The sequence below is a fragment of the Petromyzon marinus genome, chromosome 30, assembly GCF_048934315.1.
Source record: "Petromyzon marinus isolate PM22_M1 ecotype Great Lakes invasive population chromosome 30, UKy_Petmar_22M1.pri1.0, whole genome shotgun sequence".
Classification (NCBI taxonomy): domain Eukaryota; kingdom Metazoa; phylum Chordata; class Hyperoartia; order Petromyzontiformes; family Petromyzontidae; genus Petromyzon; species Petromyzon marinus.
Genome location: NC_133696.1, coordinates 8,981,327 through 9,000,786, shown reverse-complemented (window position 1 = coordinate 9,000,786; position 19,460 = coordinate 8,981,327).

The following is a 19,460-nucleotide window of genomic DNA, read 5'->3' as shown; positions in this document are numbered from 1 at the left end:
GCGAAAGACGTCGCAGGACCTTTAACGTCCGCTCTGAAGACGGCACGTCGTTAGTATTTTTTTGTTTTAACTGTAAATAATACACCGGCAGTATTCGTCAGAACCGCCTGCCTGACGCGAACCGCGAACCTCTGCAATCAGGCGGCGAACGCGGCACCGGCACTCGTAATTGTAGGGGGAGAAGTTCACCAACACTGGTCGAAGCAAGCCGTGCTGCTGATGAAACCACGGTGTGTCGAAACCGGTCCAGACTTTTGGTGATGGGATGTGTACAACAACAACAACAAAAAGTTAGATTTATTTTTTTCACGTGGATATGTGGAGAAGGAGACGTTGGTTTCCACACGGCGCTCTTTTCTGCCAAAAAACTTGGCGGGAAGGAATGACTTTGATGAAACGCTGGAGAGGTTTCTGCCATTTGGCAGAAACTTCTCCAGCGGTCACGTTTAACTACTCATCAATTTTTATTTTATTTTACCAGGTAAGGCCCACTGAGCTATACAGCTCTTTTTCAGAGGCGACCTGAGACCACAAATGATAGCTCAACGAAGATGACTTATCACGCAGAAATGCAAAGCAGCCAAATACCATAAACGCATCTTTCTAAATGTGGAGGGAAAAACCGGAGGACGCGGAGAAAAATCCACGCCACCATGGGGAGAGAGACACGCAAACTCCAAATATACTGGCGTCATGGTCGGAATCGAACCCACGACCTCCTGCACACCAGGCGAGGGAGTTAACATCTCGCCACCGTGGCATCCGTAAACGGCGTAAGACGCGTGCTCGCTCACAGTCACGCAAACATTGACAGGACAGAGATCACCCCGTGTAGCATTCACAGACTGTTGGGGCAAGTGGTGACCAGCATCGCGCCCGGCCGCCTTTGCTTGCTCAGCGGCGATGTTTACACATTACACCGGGTGCTCATGTCAGGACCAGGTTTAGATAATGATCACTGGTGGTGGTGGTGGTCGTGAGCGGGAATCAAACTCGGTTCGCCGGGATCGTAGCGCAGCACGCTAACCGCAACACTACCGCTACCCAAAGACAAAAGTCTCCCATGTAGCCTTAACAGACTGTTGGGGCAAGTGCGATTAGCGAGCACCTAAGAAGGGCGGCACGGTACACGGAGCGGGTGGGTGGCCAGCACCAGGCCCGACCGCGGTACATACACGTACACACGTACATACGTACATACGTACACGCACACACACACACGTACACACACGTACACACACACGTACACACACATGCGTACACGTACACGCACACACACACACGCACACACACATACGTACACACACGTACACACACACACGTACACACACACACACGTATACACACACACGTACACACACACACACGTACACACACACACGTACACACACGTACACACACACACGTACACACACACACACACGTACACACACACGTACACACACACACACGTACACACACACACGTACACACACACACACTCGTCCCCGCCAACATCTGGCTCGTTGCCGCCCATTACCGCACGCAGAGAGAAAAAACCTCGACCCCCCCCCGCGGAGTTTCTCTACAAAGCGGCCATTTACCCCCCCCAAACCCCACATCAACCCGCGCCCCCCCCCCCCCGCGCCCCCCTCCCCAGCTCCTCCCTGTCTACGTTGCGAGCCCCATCCCGCCCGCAGCCCTAAACTCGTCAATGTGGGGGGCAGAGACCCCCCCCCCCCCCGCCACCACCACCACCACACTCTACACTCACTCAGTCTCACACTTACTGTCACACACTCTGCACTCACCATCCCCCACGGCCTCAGCCCGCCACGGAATCTCACTCACAAACCCACGCTCCCACACTCACTCACTCAGTCTCATATCCATCACAATCTCACAATCTCGCAATCACCCACGCTCCCCACGCTCTCGTACCCCCAAAGACAACAACCTTAACAGACTGTTGGAGCACGTGCTGCGAGCGAGCACCAGGTGCTCATTTAAGACCGAGTTGAGCTAGTGGAGACCCAGAAACCGGTTCGGATATTCGTCACCGGCGATGTTGGCCGTGAGCGGGAATCGAACTCGAGAGGCCGGGTTCGTCGGGAAAATTGCATCGCTAACCTCTGCGCCACCACTCCCCACACGGACTCGCACACAGGCACATTCCCCCATCTCACGAACTGAGGAACGCACTCGCTCTCACGTCCATGCACACCACAGGTTCACACTCATCCTGGGACACGCGGTCACCTCCATCCACACACACACACCCAGACACACTCAGACACACTCAGACACACTCAATCACTCAAAGATGAAGATCCCCCGTATAGCCTCAGCAGACTGTTGGGGCAAGTGCTGTTAGCGAGCACCGTTGAAGGTCGGCACGGCACACGAGTGGGTGGCCAGCACCACGCCCGGACGCCTTTGTCTCCCCGTGTGGCAATATTCACACACCGCACCAGGTACTCATTTAAGGCTCAGTCGACTTAGGGAAGTCCCAGGACCGGTTAGATCATCGTCACTGTTGTTGGCCGTGAGCGGGAATCGAACTCGCTAACCAGGTTCGTAGCGCAGCGCGCTAACCTCTACACTACCGCTCAACGACTCACACACCCCAACACACGCTCACAAAACATGCACATTCAGACACTCAGACAAATACACTCACGGGCACTCAGACACACGACCAGACACATACCCACAGTCACGCACACGCTCAATGTAAACGCTCATATACACACTCAGGCACACAACCAGACACACACAAACTGAAGAGAAACTCTCAGACACACACTCAGACACACTCTCAAACTCTCCGTGTCTCACCACCCCCACCGGAAATCCCTGCCCATGGCAGGAGAACCGCACTGGGTTAGGGGGAGAGGAGGTGGGGGGGGCAGTGATGGGGATAATGATGGGGGGGGGGTGATGGGGGGTGATGGGGGTGTTTTCCAGGAAGACAGGTCGAGTGTCAGTGCAGCGTGCGTGTGCAAGTCACAAGGTGGGTGCAGACCCCTCCCCTCGCCACCACCAGCACCCCTCCCCTCGCCCCCCAAGTCACCAACCATAGCCCCCTACTCACACAAAGTTCCCTGCTCCAGGTTTGAGACCGAAACGTTGTTTACCCAGATGAGAGCTTAGAGCGAGGCGTGAACCTCAGTTCTGCTTAGCTCCGGGGGGGGTGGGGAGTTCGTTGATTGCAGAAATCAACTTTCATCAACTTCACGACCGCCAAACAGCGCAGAGTGACGCCGCGTCGATTCAGCCAGAAACACTCGTCCGATGTGTGTGCCTTGTGTGTAACGTCGTCAGCCACGAGTGGCCGCCACATTCACACTGCGAGAACAAAAAGAGAATGGAATTCTTGAATTGTATCGGGACCCTGGATCATCCTACTCATAGCCGTCATCAGTTGACTCAGGATCATCGTTATCGCCGCAAACCGCATCCACAAACATTTCCACGACGTTCCGGGTGATTTACCTCCACCAGTATCCGGCTAATATTCGCCCGTTGCATCATAGGATGGTGAAACCAGCTGCGATTTACATTCTATTGCACAGACGCCGGGTGCAGCGGTGGGTGGTTAGCGCACCGTGATATGAACCCGGAGTGAGTTGTTTACTCGGGCACGGCTAATATCAGTGGCGAGTTGATATCTGAACCGATCATGAGACCGTGTCTCTACCCCCCCCCCCCCCCCGCAGTGAAGAATGCCCAAACAACCTACAAGCAAGAGCAGACACTACATGGGTAATCTATCATCCAGCAGTGGATAAATCGAGGTGTGCGTGGGTGTAGCTGTTGTGGCTGGAAATTTGAGAAAATTCCCTGTCAGTGTCCTCACCACACCAAGTGGAGAATAGTAAGGAAATACACCAGGGGCAACAAAGATGGGTGCGATGAGGAACCAACATTCAATTGTTGCGCATGGGTTGTGTGTTTCTGTTTTCTGGTGTCGGTGGACGTGAGCAAGATGCGACGGCCTGCGCCACTCCACCACGCTGAGCTACTTAAAGTCACGCGCAACCACACCACGCCAGTTTTTTTTTTCTAGCCACACTACGCTAGGCCACTCACAACGATGCGCCTAGCCAAGCCAGGCCAAGTAGTGCCACACCGGGCTTGGCCACGTCATTCAAGGCCACACCACGTCAACGCAGGCTTGACCACACCACGCCAATGAGGCCACCCTACGCGAAGCCAGGCTCGGCCAGACCATACCACGCCAATGAGGCCACCCTACGCGAAGCCAGGCTCGGCCAGACCACACCGTGCCACCGCCATCCCGTGTACCGCAAACTCCATGATCGGACTAAACCACACGCTTTAGAAGCCAGTAGTAACCCCATGAGCACACACTACGAGACGTGATGCCACGAAAGTTCATGGTGACGCCAGAGCACGTCATGCCATGTCAGGCCACACCATGTTAAATCACACCACACCGTGTAAGCCGGGCAATTCCACAAGGCAATTCCACACAACGTGATGCCAAACCATTGCGTACTGTGCAACGGAATTCACACCACACCATGTTGGCACACCATAACACACATTGGTAGGTGTCACCGCACTGCATCACAGCACACCATGCCCATCCGCACCACGCCACGCAGAAGCTCACACTATGCATAGGCCACACCACGCCACGTAAAATGTAGCACCACATCACATATTACGACACCAAACCCCATATGTTATGTCATACCACGCCAGACTATAGGTCACACCGCATCACAGGTCAGTCCACACCTCATGGTATGTCACACCACACCACATGTTATGGCCAAGCCGCACCACACCGCGCCACACAGAGGAGCGCCGTGGTTGTTCAGCTCTGAAATTAGCACCGCTTCCGCCTGAGTCTGTCCGGAAACCGGCGCCTCCTCCCCCCCTCGGGGGGCCCGGGGGGGGGAGGGGGCCACGAGGAAGGGGCCGAGTGGGTAAATTTTGGGTTGGAGCGAACAGAGGGGGGGATGTGGGTGGGGGTAACCTCCCCGTGTTCCAACCGCGGTGCTCGTGACTACCCCCCCCCCCCCGTTCATCCCCGGCCCCCCTCCCTCCTTCCCCCCTCCCTCCTTCCCCCCTACTTTATTCCCCCCTGGAAAAATAAAATAATTACCCCCCCCTTACCCACCCCCCCCTCCTCAGGGGCTGACCCCCTCCCCCCTCCCATGCAGCAGAGTTCTTACACGTGGGGCTAGCCCCCCCCCCCCATACACACACACACACAGCTAATACATAACATCAGCCCCCCGCGACCATGCCACCCAATCACAGTGGCAATCACCCCTCACTACCCCCCCCCCCCGGCCCAGAACACATTCAGTTGCTCGAGGTCATGGGGATTCGTGGGTTTAGAGGGTGACTATTATCTAAATTTGACTCACGGCGTCATGGTGACATGGTTCGAGTCAATATTAATTACGACTCATGTGATACTGCGTCAGCAGTGTGGCATGAACACACGACGACGACACGGACATTAACAACTCATCCGTCAACAACAGAAGCCGCGGTGGCCGTGCCCGATGACCCAGGGTCAGGGGTTTTGAACCCAGTGTCACGGTGGCCGAGCTTAAACCAGAAATCATGGTCAAAGTGTTTTAACCCAGGTGTCATGGGTTGGTTAGGATCATGAATGACCCAGTTTAATCCAGAAGTCACGTTGACCGATGTCTAACCTAGGGGTCACAGGTTTTGACCCAGGGTCACGGTTACCCCATATCACGCATCCCTGCCAATACAGTCTCACAATTTTTTTTGGGATCAAACAGCTAAATAGATAATGCTTTTAAAACACACACACACAATGTAGTTTGGCATTGGCCAAATGTCCAACGGTGAAAAATGTATCCGCAAATCACTCAATTAGGATCACACACAGCAGCAATCTCGCCCCCTACTGCGAAAAAAAACACTTGGCAGGACCCTCCTGGAAACAATTCTTGGGACTCAATTAAGCTTCCTTGGGCATGCATGCGGAGTAATAATAGTAAATAATCCAGAGTTGACGATGACCCTGGCGTTTCGGGTGTTGACCTCATGTAACGGTGACCTAGTTTGACCCCGCGGTCACGGTGACCTGGTCTCCGCGGGGGGAGTGTGGTGTGGGGCTTCACGTGGATTACGTCTGTTTTTTATGAAGGCATAGCAGCCACATTGCGTGTGTGTGTGTAATATACACGACACGCGAGGGGGCAGGTGGCCAACACCACGCCCGGCCGCTTTTGTTTCCCCAGTGCTGATATTTGCGCATCGCAGCATTCAAGGCTGAGTCGACCGAGGGAAGCCCCATGACCGGTTCAAATATTCACTGTCACTTTGAGCGGGAATCGAACTCGAGGGCACCGGGTTCACGGTGCAGTGCACTAACCACTGCACTACCGCTCCCCACATGCACAGATACACATATAGTACACACACATACATAACAGGCGTATCGTGTATCGTGTACTTTACACACACACCAAAGCCAAAGTTCCCCTATGTAGCCTCCACTGACTGTTGGGGGTAAGTGCTTTTTCGCGAGCATGGATAAAAGCCAGGGAATGACGCCCAAGAGGATGATGTGGCCAGAAACCAAACCCGGACGCTTTTATCTCCTCCCCGTAATGATGTCGAAGCCCAGGACCGGTTCACAACTGGCGGCCGAGTTCATAGGCGCATTGCGCTAACCGCTGCGCCACCGCTCCCCAATGACACATATACGTAGACGCCACACAAATAAACATACAAAGATAGAGATCCCCTGAATAGACGTTTGGGGCAAGTGCTGCTAGGGAGCACGACCAGTACCACGCTCGGCCGATGTTTACACATCGCACCAGATACTCATTTGAGGCTGAGTCGACCTAAGAGAGGTCCAGGATTGGTTCAGATAATCACCACCGATGTTGGTCGTGAGCGGGAATCGAACTCGGGTAGTTGGGTTCGTAGCGCAGTGCGCTAACTACTACAGTACCGCTCCCCATCCCACACAGACACCAACACACTCATCTGTTTATAAAGAGTTGCGAGCAACGTCTATGTAAATTGCGAAATAATCCGTTGACACAGTATGGTCGATTCCCATGCGTCAAGATATCCACATTGAGACATTGACAAAGACAAATATCCTCCGTATAGCCGTTAGCAGGAAATTGGGGCAAGTTGTTGGTGTGGCCGGAACCACGCCCGGCGGCCTTTGTCTCCCCAGTGCTGGTGTTCACTTAGGGAAGTCCCAAGACCGCTTCAGATGGAACTGAATCTCAGGTAAGCTGAGTTCGTAGCGCAGTGCGCTTAACCACTGAGCTGCCGTTCTCCACACTCAACCACCGCTCGACAGAATCGGAAAGTCACGAGTTCACATACAATTCGGGGTTTGCGACCTCGCCCATCATCTTCCGTGGTCGATAAAATTGCGACCACGCTGGTGGGAAGTCAAGCAGCCCGTCCTGCGGGCAACTGGCGCCCATACAATCGGAGTATGTTTTGTTCCATACCAAATGGTGGTGACGTCACCGCTGCGTTGGTACCAGGCTAGGTGCATTTTGTAGCGCACATTTTACACACACACAGACGCGTGTCTGGATGCATCGGAGTCGGCTACCCCCCCCCCACGCGCCCGTCGCCCCTCCCCCAACCCCCCCCCTACACAGGCCGGGGTCGTGGTTCCAGCCGCGTGCGGCGGGAGCCACCAACCCCCTCCCCCCTCCACCGAACCCCCCCCACCGCCGCCCTTCCGGTGCCCCCCGGGGCACGAGTTGGCTAAGCGGAGGGGGTGAGGGAAACGGGGGTTCGGGAGGGAGAGAGGAAGGCAGGGAAGAGATTGGACCCCTTCTTAAACCCTACACCTCGATCCTCCTGCTAACTCTACCCTAACCCTACTCTGAGCCCTAACTCTACCCTTAAACTTACCCCTAACTCTACCCTTAAACTTACCCCTAACTCTACCCTTACCCCGAACTCTGCCCTAACCCCAAACTCGACTCATATCCTTAACCCACCTCAAGTACTGACTCCGGCCCCTAACTCTAAACCTAACTGTGTTAATAACCACTAACCGTAACCACTAAACTTAACCGTAACCATTCGCCCTTACCTGGTATATTTGTACCTCTACCCATAACCCTAACCTCACCCCATCCCTACCTCTCTCTACTCCTCACCCTAACACGATCCAGCCATACCCTACACCCTCTCGCCCTATCCATACCCTTAACCCTAACTCGAACTCCTAAACCCTAACCCCTGCACGTGTAACGGGGTGCGAAGCCGAACCCATCCCTCCAGAACTAAAGTGACTTCGCGAATTTCACTCGGGAAATCTTTTGTGTGGGGGGGGGGGGAGGCGTGAGTTGTCGGGAGCGGAATCACACAACAATGCGGCTGGGTGGGGGGGGTGGTGAAGACAAAGGCGGTAGGGAGGAGAGAGTGAAGCGAGGGCCAGGATGGATGGTAGCGGGGGGCGGGGAGAGAGGCATGGGTGCGTCCCACCTTTAGGTTGTTTTCGCCCGACCCCAAACAAACGCCGCCGGCGGGCTGAAGCTATTGTTTTTTAGCGTTTGAGAGCCCCCCACCCACACCCCCACCTCACCCCGGTGCCCCCCACCCAAGCTTACCGCCCTCCCACCGCCTCCCCCCAGCTCACCCCCGCCCCCCCCCCGGGCGAGCTGGCCAGATGCCCGACCACGTGCGGGACGCGCAGGAAACGGAACCTGCCTCTCGCCAAAAGCGGAATTTGGGGCGAACGGGCGGAGAGCAAAGCTCGTGGGGACACCCTGCACCCTGCTGCTGTTGCACGCTCCTGCTGCACTTTCCTGCGTACTCCTGATGCACCCCCTTACACATTCCTACTGAGCAATGCACCCTCCTCCACACTCATACTGCACGATGCACACTCCTGATTCTGCACACTCTCTTGCTGCACGCTGCTGCTGCACCCTCCCGCTGCACTATGCACCCTCCCGCTGCATACTGCTGCTGCACGATTCCGCTGCACACTCCTGCTGGATCCTGTAGCCTTCTGCAGCCTTCCTGCTGCTGCACCCTGCGATCGCCACGCACACTGCCCCACCACTGCACGATGCACCCTGAATCCTACCTCACGCGCCCTGCACCGTGCCCCCCCCCCCACCTCATCCTCTCTTGCACTTGCATGGCTGCGCTGGTCTACATCTCATACATTGCTGCACTCCTTACACAGACCGTCGGGCGCCCCCCTGCACGTGTTCTCTCAACACCCCCCGTTCCCAAGATGCCCCCCCCCACTGCAGGGTTTCCACCCCCCCCCCCCCCGCGAAGCGATGCAGACGTTGCGCCATCGCGAAGTGGTGGGTGGGATGCTGGAGGGGATCCCACGTGGAAGGAGCGCTGACACTGACACTGACGCACGGACACGTGTACATACATATGCACACGTACGCACACGTGCACGTACAACAGACGCCGTTCGCCGCTAAGTTGCGGCGACGTCACCACAGCGCTTGTGCCAGGCTAGGTGCACTTCGAGACTTGAAGGCTCTCGCTGGCAGGAAGTCACGGAGCAGACCCAGGTGTTTTGGGTTGACTGACTGAGATGACTGGCAGATGCACCACCTGTGCTCCATACTGTGCCAACGCATTCCCGTGCACATAGATTCCTCCGTGTAGCCTAGTTTAGGCTATGGGGGCAAGTGCTGTTAGCGAGCACCTATTAAAGCTGCAACGGCGCACGAGGTGGTCATGTATCCATGGTTGCACACCCCCGCACCAGGTACTCATTCAAGGCTGAGTCGACTTAGGGGTAGGCCAAAGTCCGGTTCACATATCACTCGTCACTGATGTTTGCCGTGGCTGAGAATCGAAGTCGATTGAACATACCGGTCAATAACATCGTGCGTGTGGTTTTAAAAGGGAAAATAATAGGCGACGTTTCGGGCAAAGGCCCCCTTCATAGCACAAAACAAATCATGTATTTTTTTCCACGTGATTTTTACGAAGGACTATTGCCCGAAACGTCACTTATATATTTCCTATGAAGGCCACGGAGCGTGTTGGGTTTGTTTTATTGACTGTGCTTGTGCACCACTGCCAACCCAGCAGCAGCAGCAGCGTCACTAACTGGATTGATGTGATCTTTGGGGCGACGGGAAGGAGCGAGCACGAGACGAATCTCTGTCATCGATTCACTAATTGATTCGTGACCGGATTCGTGACTCTCCAATGGGTTACACATCTCACGCTTCGTCAACAAGACTCGGGGTAGCGGGTAACACGCCTCCTTCACATCGCTGTCCCTCCACACACACACACATAATTAAAACACGTATATTTCTACGCATCCCACAGCCACACGCGCCTTCTGGAGAGTACATCATTTCAGAAGCATTGGTTCAATGCAAGCAAAACTCTCGAACGGTTTCGACACTCAGTGTCTTATCAGCAGAGTCAGGCTTGCCGGAACCAATGCTGGTGACCTGCCATGTGTTTATCATATAGGCTGGGACCCACTCTATTGCGTTAACTCCGATTAGCACGGCTGCCAACGTACGGTGAGAAAAAAATGCAACCATACAGCCGCACAAACTCAGACTTCACCCGGTGGGTAAGCGCCGTAGCCGAGTGGCGATGCATCGTCCTCAACTGTAAGGGCTCACAACTTCACAAGACGTTGACGGAGAAACAGAGCCGGAAGTTTACCATAAAGAGTTCGGTTCAGGCGGAAGGGTTTTTTTTTAAGGTGAAATGTCTTCGACGGGGAAACCGCGTTAACGGGCACAGTGACTCCATAACTCCGCACGGATGGATTTCACATCCGCAAGTCCTGCGCTCGGGAGTCTTAACCCGCTCGCCTGAACGTGAGAAGAGCGACGTGCCACGCATGCGAGGCAATAGGTGATGGGGGAGGTGATGATGATGATGGAGGTGATGGTGGTGATGGAGGTGGTGATAGTGGTGATGGAGGTGGTATTGGTGACGATTGATTGGGTTTGAGAGGTGATGGTGGTGGAGGAGTTGATGATGGAGGTGATAGTAGCGGTGGAGATGGAAGGAGATGGTCTTGGTAGAGGTGTACGAGTGGTGGGAGGTAGTGACGATGTAGACGATGATGTAGGTGGTGGCGATGTTCCTGACGATGTGTCGGTGTTGGAAGTGCGCGGTACCTGGCGAGCGGGCGCCCTGCGCAGTCAGCTCCAGGGGGGGGGGGGAGCCAGGGGGAGCCGGGGGGAGCCAGGTGGAGCCAGGGGAGCCGGGGGGAGCCAGGTGGAGCCAGGGGAGCCGAGACGCCGCGGTCTCCGCCGCTCCTTCTCGGTGGAGTTTTGCTCCTTTGCCGGCAGCGCGCGACGGGGCGGCAGGGGGAGGGAGGAGCTGGTGGGTTTCCGGTGCGGGGCCCTCGATGTGCGAGACTCTCCCAGATCCACCCAGGTCCCCTCCCTCCCTCCACCTCCGTAAACAATGCGGCGTCAACCTCCTCCCCCCTCCGCTCTCCACCCCGGCTCCTCCAAAACCGCATCCCTCCTCTTCGCTCCCCGTGCGCGCTCTGCGTTGCGCTCCGGGCACGAATTCACGTCAATGTAGACACACGCACACAAACTGTTGGGGCAAGTGTTGGATGTGTGCACCTATTAATGCCGGTACGGCGTGGCAAAACACCACGCTCGACCGCCTTTGTATCCACGGTGCTGATATTTACACACCGCACCAGGTGCTCACTTGAGGCTGAGTCGACCTAGGGGAGCCCCCAGAACCGGTTCAGACATTCGCTCTCACTGTTATTGGTCGTGAGCGGGAGTCAAACTCGGATCGCCGGCGAGTTCGTAGCGCCGCATTACAGCTCCCCATATACGCGTAGACATATACACACAGACACACGCTACACTCATATACACGAGCATCTACAAAGACAAAGATCCCCCGTATAGCCTGTAACAGACTGTTGGGGCAAGTGCTGTTAGCGAGCATCTATGAAGACCGTCACAGCACACGAGGAGTGGGTAATCAACACCACGCCCGACCGCCCTTGTCTCCCCAGTGGCGATGTTTACAAATCGCACCAGGTACTAATTTGAGGCTGAGTCGACCTAGGGGAGGCTCAGGACCGGTTCAGATAATCGTCACTGGTATTGGCGGTGAGCGAGAATGGAATCCAGATCGCCAGGTTCATAGCGCAGCGTTGGCCGCTAAACTACCGCACAAACATACAACACTAAGTGGCGGTGACGTCACCACGGCGCTTGTGCCAGGCTATGTGCACGTTAAGGCCACGTGAAATGTCGAACGCCAACTGACAGGAGGTCACGGGGCAGACCCAGATGGTGCCATGGGTCGACTGACTGAGATGACTGGCCGACGCCACCACCTGTGTCCTCTACTGTGCCAACTTGCTGTGTTTTAGCCGCCAGGCGCTCCGCTCGCTGTTGCATTTAACGAGAGAAATAGTGCACGGCGCAGAGGCGCGAGGAGGCACCACAGACAAGCGGCGAAACGGCATCTGCCACAGGCGAGTGGTTGGCAAATCCAAATCACAAGAAGAGCCATTTCTTTTCGAATTCGGTAATGAAAAAAAAACACTCAATATTTCAAGCGCCGCAATGCACGTAAATACGAGACGTTCCTTAATAAATAACGGTCACGAAGCAGTCCTTTAAAGAGCCGCATGCGGCTCCGGAGCGGCAGGTTGCCGACCCCTGAGCCAGGCAATTGCCCAAGCTCTATGGTCCTGTATTTATAAAAAAATGTTTTCAGCCAGTTAATGAGTGTGTACACGTGTGGGTTACTAACACGCTGCCATACGCGTGCTCATTCTCACACTCACGCACGATTACTCTCACGTCGGGGACACGTGTCAATGGGTAACCACGTGACTCATCTATTCACCAGGCGGTGGTGGCTACGCTGCGGCGAGGATTGGTGGATCACACACAGATATTGCGAAACTCCCTTCCCGTGGGTATCGAGGGGGCGTCATGCCCGGGCTCACCGGGAAAAGGCTGCACGGCAAAATGTGGACTAATTGCCATTTGTTTCCATCTGTACGGGGATAGAGTATTGCCCCCTCGCACACATGGGGTTTCTCTGGGTGCTCCAGTTTCCTCACCCATACATGTACAGAAACATGTATTAATGGATCGAATTGTATTATTTAAATAAAAAAAACTTAATGTAGCGGCAGGACCCTTCTGAAAAAGAGTCCTCCAATTCAGTGAGGCTGTCCTGAACAAGTAAGTGACGGAAATAAAAAAAAACATAACTAGATATACAAGGCTTCGCTATCGCCACGTGGAACACGCGAACCCGCTCGTCATCATCAATTAACGCGCCGGGCAAGTCACGTGGCACGCGACTGGAGCTCTGCTCACGATGCCAATCGTCACGAATTGACCGTTAACTTGGTTCTTTCGGTAAAGTCACGTAGATAAAAAAAAATACAAATTAAAAAAGCAAAAAACCACGATAAAAATTGTACAATATTTTTTTTAATACATTGAAAATAATAAAACCAAAAACCCCACGACGTTTCGATCGCAACACAAGCGGTCGTGTTTAAAAAAAATGTGTGTTCTATCTCCGTGACTTTACCGAAAGAACCAAGAATATGTATTCCTGCAGTCACGAAAGTTTTAAGTAAAAATTTAACTTGACCGTTAAGGCCACGTTTCACTCGGGAAACTTCAGGGAAAACCGTTGCCGGCAATGGGTTACCGCAGCACTTCCCCCCCCCCCCCCCATTGTAAACATCTCACTGCCCCTAATCTGAACGCGTCTGCTGCTCCCAGCTGCCCCTGGCACCGTGACACGAGCAAACACCGCGAGATCGACGCTCATCCTCCAACCGCTGCCGCCGTGGTCTGCAACTTCCATCTCAAGCGAAGATTTGTTTTGGCATTCGCATGACTTACGGACAAGTGTGGTTGGAAGTGGGAACTCTACGTCTGTTACGGTTCCCAGAGGCACACTTTGCAGCAGTGAGCATTGGTGACTCTACTGTGCTGATGAGTCCCGTGCTGACGGTGGCGAGATGTTAACTATCTCGCCTGGTGGACAGGAGGTCGTGGAGTTCGATCCCAGCTCTGACGCTTGTATATTTCGAGTTTGCATGTTCTCCACGTGGTTTTTTTTATCCGGGTCCTCCAGTCTTTTTACCTCCACAATTAGAAACATGCGTTTAAGAGTATTTGGCTACTATAAATTTCCACAAAAAGCCACTTCGTTCAGCTATCGTTTGTGGACAGATAACTTTTGAAAAAGAGCTGGATAGCTCTTTAATAGTTTATTAATTCGGACGAAACCCGGGCCAACACAATAGGACCACAATGCATTTCTTCAGGAACTGCTGCTCATGTTGTTGCACTATTGCAGTGTCCGTGTGTGCTGTTTACACATGCGTGCGCGTGTGCGTCTTGTTTGAGACCCCCCCCCCCCAGCAGTCTGCGCTGTCGCCTCCCTGCCCCCGTTCAAGTCCAGGCTCAATATTTTCCTTCCCTGCCCATGTCCAGCGTCTTTTAACCTCACCATGCTCGTTTACCCAGGGGAGCCTCACCGAGTCTCGTAACTCTTTTTTTCATGAGGGTCCTCTGCAAAGTTTTGGCAATAGCAGGGGACGATGTTGTTACGTGGGAATCGCAATCAAGTCATTTGCAGGTAACTTTAACAGCAGTTGGAATGTTAACGTCCGATACCGGGTACGTTGTGTATTGGGTATGATATTTTTTTTTAGCTGTGCAAGGAAACCGCAGAAGCCGGAGGAAACCCATGCAGATCAGGGGGGGGGGGGAAGGACGGAACAAAATCCTCCAAAGAAAAACATCCCCCCGTATAGCCTTAACAGGCTGTTGTGGGAAGTGCTGTTTGCGAGGAGCACCTATGAAGACCGACACGGTACACGAGGAAGGAGGTGGCCAGCACCGCTCCTGACCGCCCTTGTCTCCCCAGCGGCGATGTTCACATACCGCACCAGATACTCATTTGAGGCCAAGTCGACCTAGGGGAGACACAGGACCGGTTCAGATCATCGTCACTGGTGCTGACCGTGAGCAAGGAATCGAACCCGGGTCACACTTGTCCGTAGCGCAGCGCGCTATCCGCTTCACTATCGCTCCAGACACACGCATGCGTTCACGCAGACGGCATTATACGAAAACCCGTTAATTGCCCATGTCGATGTAAACCCCGTTTGCAAATCCACTGCTGGATGACAGCCTCCCCCCAAGCGAAGTGGGCCGATGTTGGGATCATTTAACATGGCGATCGCTGGCTGCGTTAACCGCAGAGTGGATACTCCGTGCCGTCTGCTTCTCAGCCGTGGACGTGATGAAAACGAAATCCCGCGACGTCATTCGCAAGAGTTAAGCCGTGTTCTGTGCCCGATGTCAAGAGTCCAAATTTGCCAATTACGAAAATCTCACCGCAAATTCACTCAATTGTTTTAATATAATTTTATGGTATTCCTACATACGTGACTTTACCGAAAAAAACAATGAGTTAAGGATGGAAATCGTATAGAATTAAGTTAAACGAAGAGGGAGGGGGTGATCATTTTGGACCCACGAACGCAACCCTATTTTCCCCATAGAATCAATTACTTATCGAAGGCGGATTTGCCAAACACGGCATTTTACAGGAACATAACCCCCGCGTTCGGCGAGGTCTGCCTTTTATTCGTAAAAACACAAACCTATATGCAAGAATAATAATGATTTGATCGTGAAAAGGAGGCATATGAATCTGCCCGGAGTAACGTTTCCAATCAGTGACGTGAGCCGTGACATACGGATCATAAACATGGAAATTGGCGACAACAACAAAAAAGTGGAACCAAAACTGAAAAGTGCGCAAGGAAGCGGAGGAGAGACGCATGCCCGGAACTACACCGAGCGACGGAAAGAGGAAGAGCACACGGATTACTGAACATAAGCAAGACGGACACAACATCGCAATGACCGTTGAGATGGGCGAGTGAGTTTTGGGGCCAGGTCACGACATGAGCTAGGAGAAGGGATCGTGTCCGACGGACGGCGAGACTGGCGAAGGAATGTCACCCAAAACGAGAAAAGTGTCCGAGAGCACGTCCACCGCAAAGGCGGAGCGACGAAATCACGTTGGGCGCAGGGCGAACGAGATGGGTCGCTGTGGTGGCGGCATCGTGGGACCGTGCAAGATGGTGACGACGTGGGAAGTAATTCGTCATAGACCATGGCTGCTGCTGCTGATGACCAACACACCCACAAAGCTTTGGCGGGGCTGTGTCGGGGTTTCCTTGCTACCGTGGCCGCGTAGTCCGCAGTTGTCATCTGTTTTCCACAATAAACAGAATCAGAATATGTATTTATATTGGAGGAATCCGATGAGCTATACAGCTTTTTTTCACACAAAAAGACTGGCGTGCAATCCCGACTCTCTCTTCGCCTTCTCCGCTCATTCAACCATTGCACACTCTTCCGATATTTGTTCGATATCAATTGCTTGGCGGCTCGCAGATGGCAGTGAGACGGTGTATTCACATGGTGGACAGCATTGTAATTGCCTGTATCACTTACACGTAGAGTTAACATATTGAGGAATTATTGGTTTTATGCATTTGTAGTGTCGCCTATGCGTGCGGGTGGCGTGCATCGGCACACACAGTCAGCTGGAGACGAGGTGGTCACAGGAGGCACCGCTCTGCCCTCTATATTCGTTGCTGTTGTTGCCGAACTCACGCCACCACTCGGGCCCCCTCGCACTCACACACGACCCCGCTGCCGCGCACCCCGTCCCAGACACGAATCCTGTCCTCGTTGCACCGACAGCGTCGACCGGGACAGCCAACTACTGTCCAGCCGCGCAATGATCGGGCGAAGGCGGAAGCGACGAGGGCGACGACAGCGACGACGAGACGAGTCGAATCCCAGAACCAGCAGCCCGGAGCTCGCACTCTCCGCTGCTTATATTCCCCTCGGCGCGGCTTGGCTCCGCCCTAGCCGCGCCTCCCTTCTCGAACCCTCCAGAGGGTTCCTGGGGCTTCCACACGAGGTCAATGATGGCCCTTGCCCCAGTTCCTCCGCCCTGCCGGCACACCCGCGTAAATGCTCAGCGGCGTGTGCGCTAAGTGCCCAGCTGCAGTTGCTGCTGCTGTCCAACAGTCAGCGCAATATCACTACACATTGACCGATTAAAGAAGCGTGGAAAATATTCTTTATTTCAACTAAACGCACCCCAGTGAGAGCTAACAGACGTTTCGCAAGGGGTATTAACGAGGACAAGCCATAAGCGACCAACCTCCACGAGTGACAACTTACAATGGCCACAATTACATACAACGGCAAAATCTGTGGAATGAATCCACATTTATATTTGCTTGATGACACTGCTGCTGGTGTTGTCACAGTGGGAGACGAATACATATGGGGAGCGGTAACTGCGCTACGAACCCGGCGAACCAGAGTTCGATTCCCCCGCTCGCGGCCAAGATCGGTGACGATTTATCTGAACCGGTCCTGGGCCTCCCCCTAGGTCGCCTCAGCCTCAAATTAGTTTATAAACATTTCCACTGGGGAGACAAAGTCGGCCGGGTTTGGTGTTGGCCATCCACCCCCTTGTGTGCCGTGCCGGCCTTCATAGGTGCTGACAGCACTTGCCCCTACAGTCTGTTCAGGCTACGTCTTTGTACAAATAACGAAAGCACTTAACACGTTCATTATCAAAAAGTGGCATTTAAAGGATATAATAGCCGACGTTTCGGGCAAATGACCGTTTTTAGTCCATGTGGGCCCGATCCTTTGATTACCTGGCTCCCACTGTGGAATTCCAACCTCAACACGTTACCTGTTTAAGGCCTGGTCATTCACCATTACTGAGTGTTAAAACAACGTATGGTTCTAGAGTATAGCCTATTACAGTACAGTGTGCATTAATTGCACAGTATGATCATTTACGTACAAAGGGGCCTTGGTTGTAAAGCATGATAATTTACGCACAAAGGGGCCTTGGTTGTAAAGAAGCCTTTATTTAAAACTGTTTTGGTTGCAGAAGGGCCACCTCTGTAACGATGTGAAGATGCCACCGACTCAACACGTGGCCACCTCATGGCGCACGATAGTCCCCGGGTCTCCAATCCACTGCTGGATTAGACGGGGCCTCCTCTCCCCCCCACCCCCAACCCCCAAGGCCATGCGGACAACGATGGTTCTTTGACCACGTTTTTCCAACCACAACGGTCGGTGCGGGTTTTTGCCAAGTTGGACAATGGATTTTTCTGCACAAGCCCTCTCGACCGAGAAGCCGGACCGTGGGCGTGAGACGCTGCCGTGAGATGACGTCGCGGCTGATGATGATGTTGTCGCCGCCGTGCAGGCGTGAGAAATCCGTGAGACTGAAGCGAGTTGCAGCGCGCGGAGCACGTGGAGTTGGTGGGGGGGGCAGTAGTGGGGATTCGATTCCTCTTCCCGTCGTCTCTCCACCGGAAACGCGTCACGCCGGCACGTGCAAGCAATTAGAGTTGCGGATCCCCTCCCCCCCGTCGGACGCTCACCCCTCCCCCTTTGGGCCCCCACCCTCTCCCCCTCCCTCTCCGACCATAGACCCCCCCCTTCAGCAGGCGCCCACTCTCTCCCCTGAGCCCCCCCCCCCCTCCATTCGGACCCCACCCCCCTCCCCTTTGCTCCCCAACCCCTTCGCGTAGACCCTCCGCCCCACCACCTACCTTATGGGCCCCTATTCCCTTTGGGCCCCGACCGTCTTTGCCCAGGCCCCCACCCCTCGGACCTCCATCCCATTCCCTTTGGGCCCCCACCCCCCTCCCCTCGGCCCCCCCACGCCTTCGGCCCTCCTCACCTGTCTCACCTGTGGCGCGCAGCTCGGTGGAGTCGCTGCGCCTCCTTGTGGCTGTAGCCGGGAACGCGGCCACGTGCCCACGAGCGACACCTGGGGTGGTGGGGACTGATGCTTTTAATGTCACCATCATGAGAGCCTTGGCCCGCACCTAAATCCCATCCACTGCACGCACCGTGGCAACAGATGCGGATAACCTGATGTGCAAGGGGCCGTCCATAAATGACGTGACGCACCTAGGGGGGGCGGGGGGGGGTCAGACATTTGTGACGATGTGTTCAGTTCATTTCATTTATTTTGGTATATCCCTGTGAGCCATTCGACTCTTGAATCGGGTGCAACCACAACAAACAACAAACAAAAAACACGAACAAGAAAACATCTTAAAGTGACTATGTGACTGTGCAAACAGAAAATCCATGATAAAAAACAGCAAAATATTCCTGAAAAAAGCACCGTACACCAACGCTGTGTGCAAAAAATCCCAGTGGGATGCAAGTCAAACAACAACAACAACCACAAGACAACTTAGATTAAGGCCATCAGTCTAACTCCGTACTACAACAAAATAAACATGTCAAAACCAAAAAACTTTTCGAAATCACCAAAAAATAAAGCCATAATTGCAACGTAACAGTGTGTGACGAGGGGGGGGGGTTGAGAAATGTGACGTCACATCAAAATGCGCAACTTTA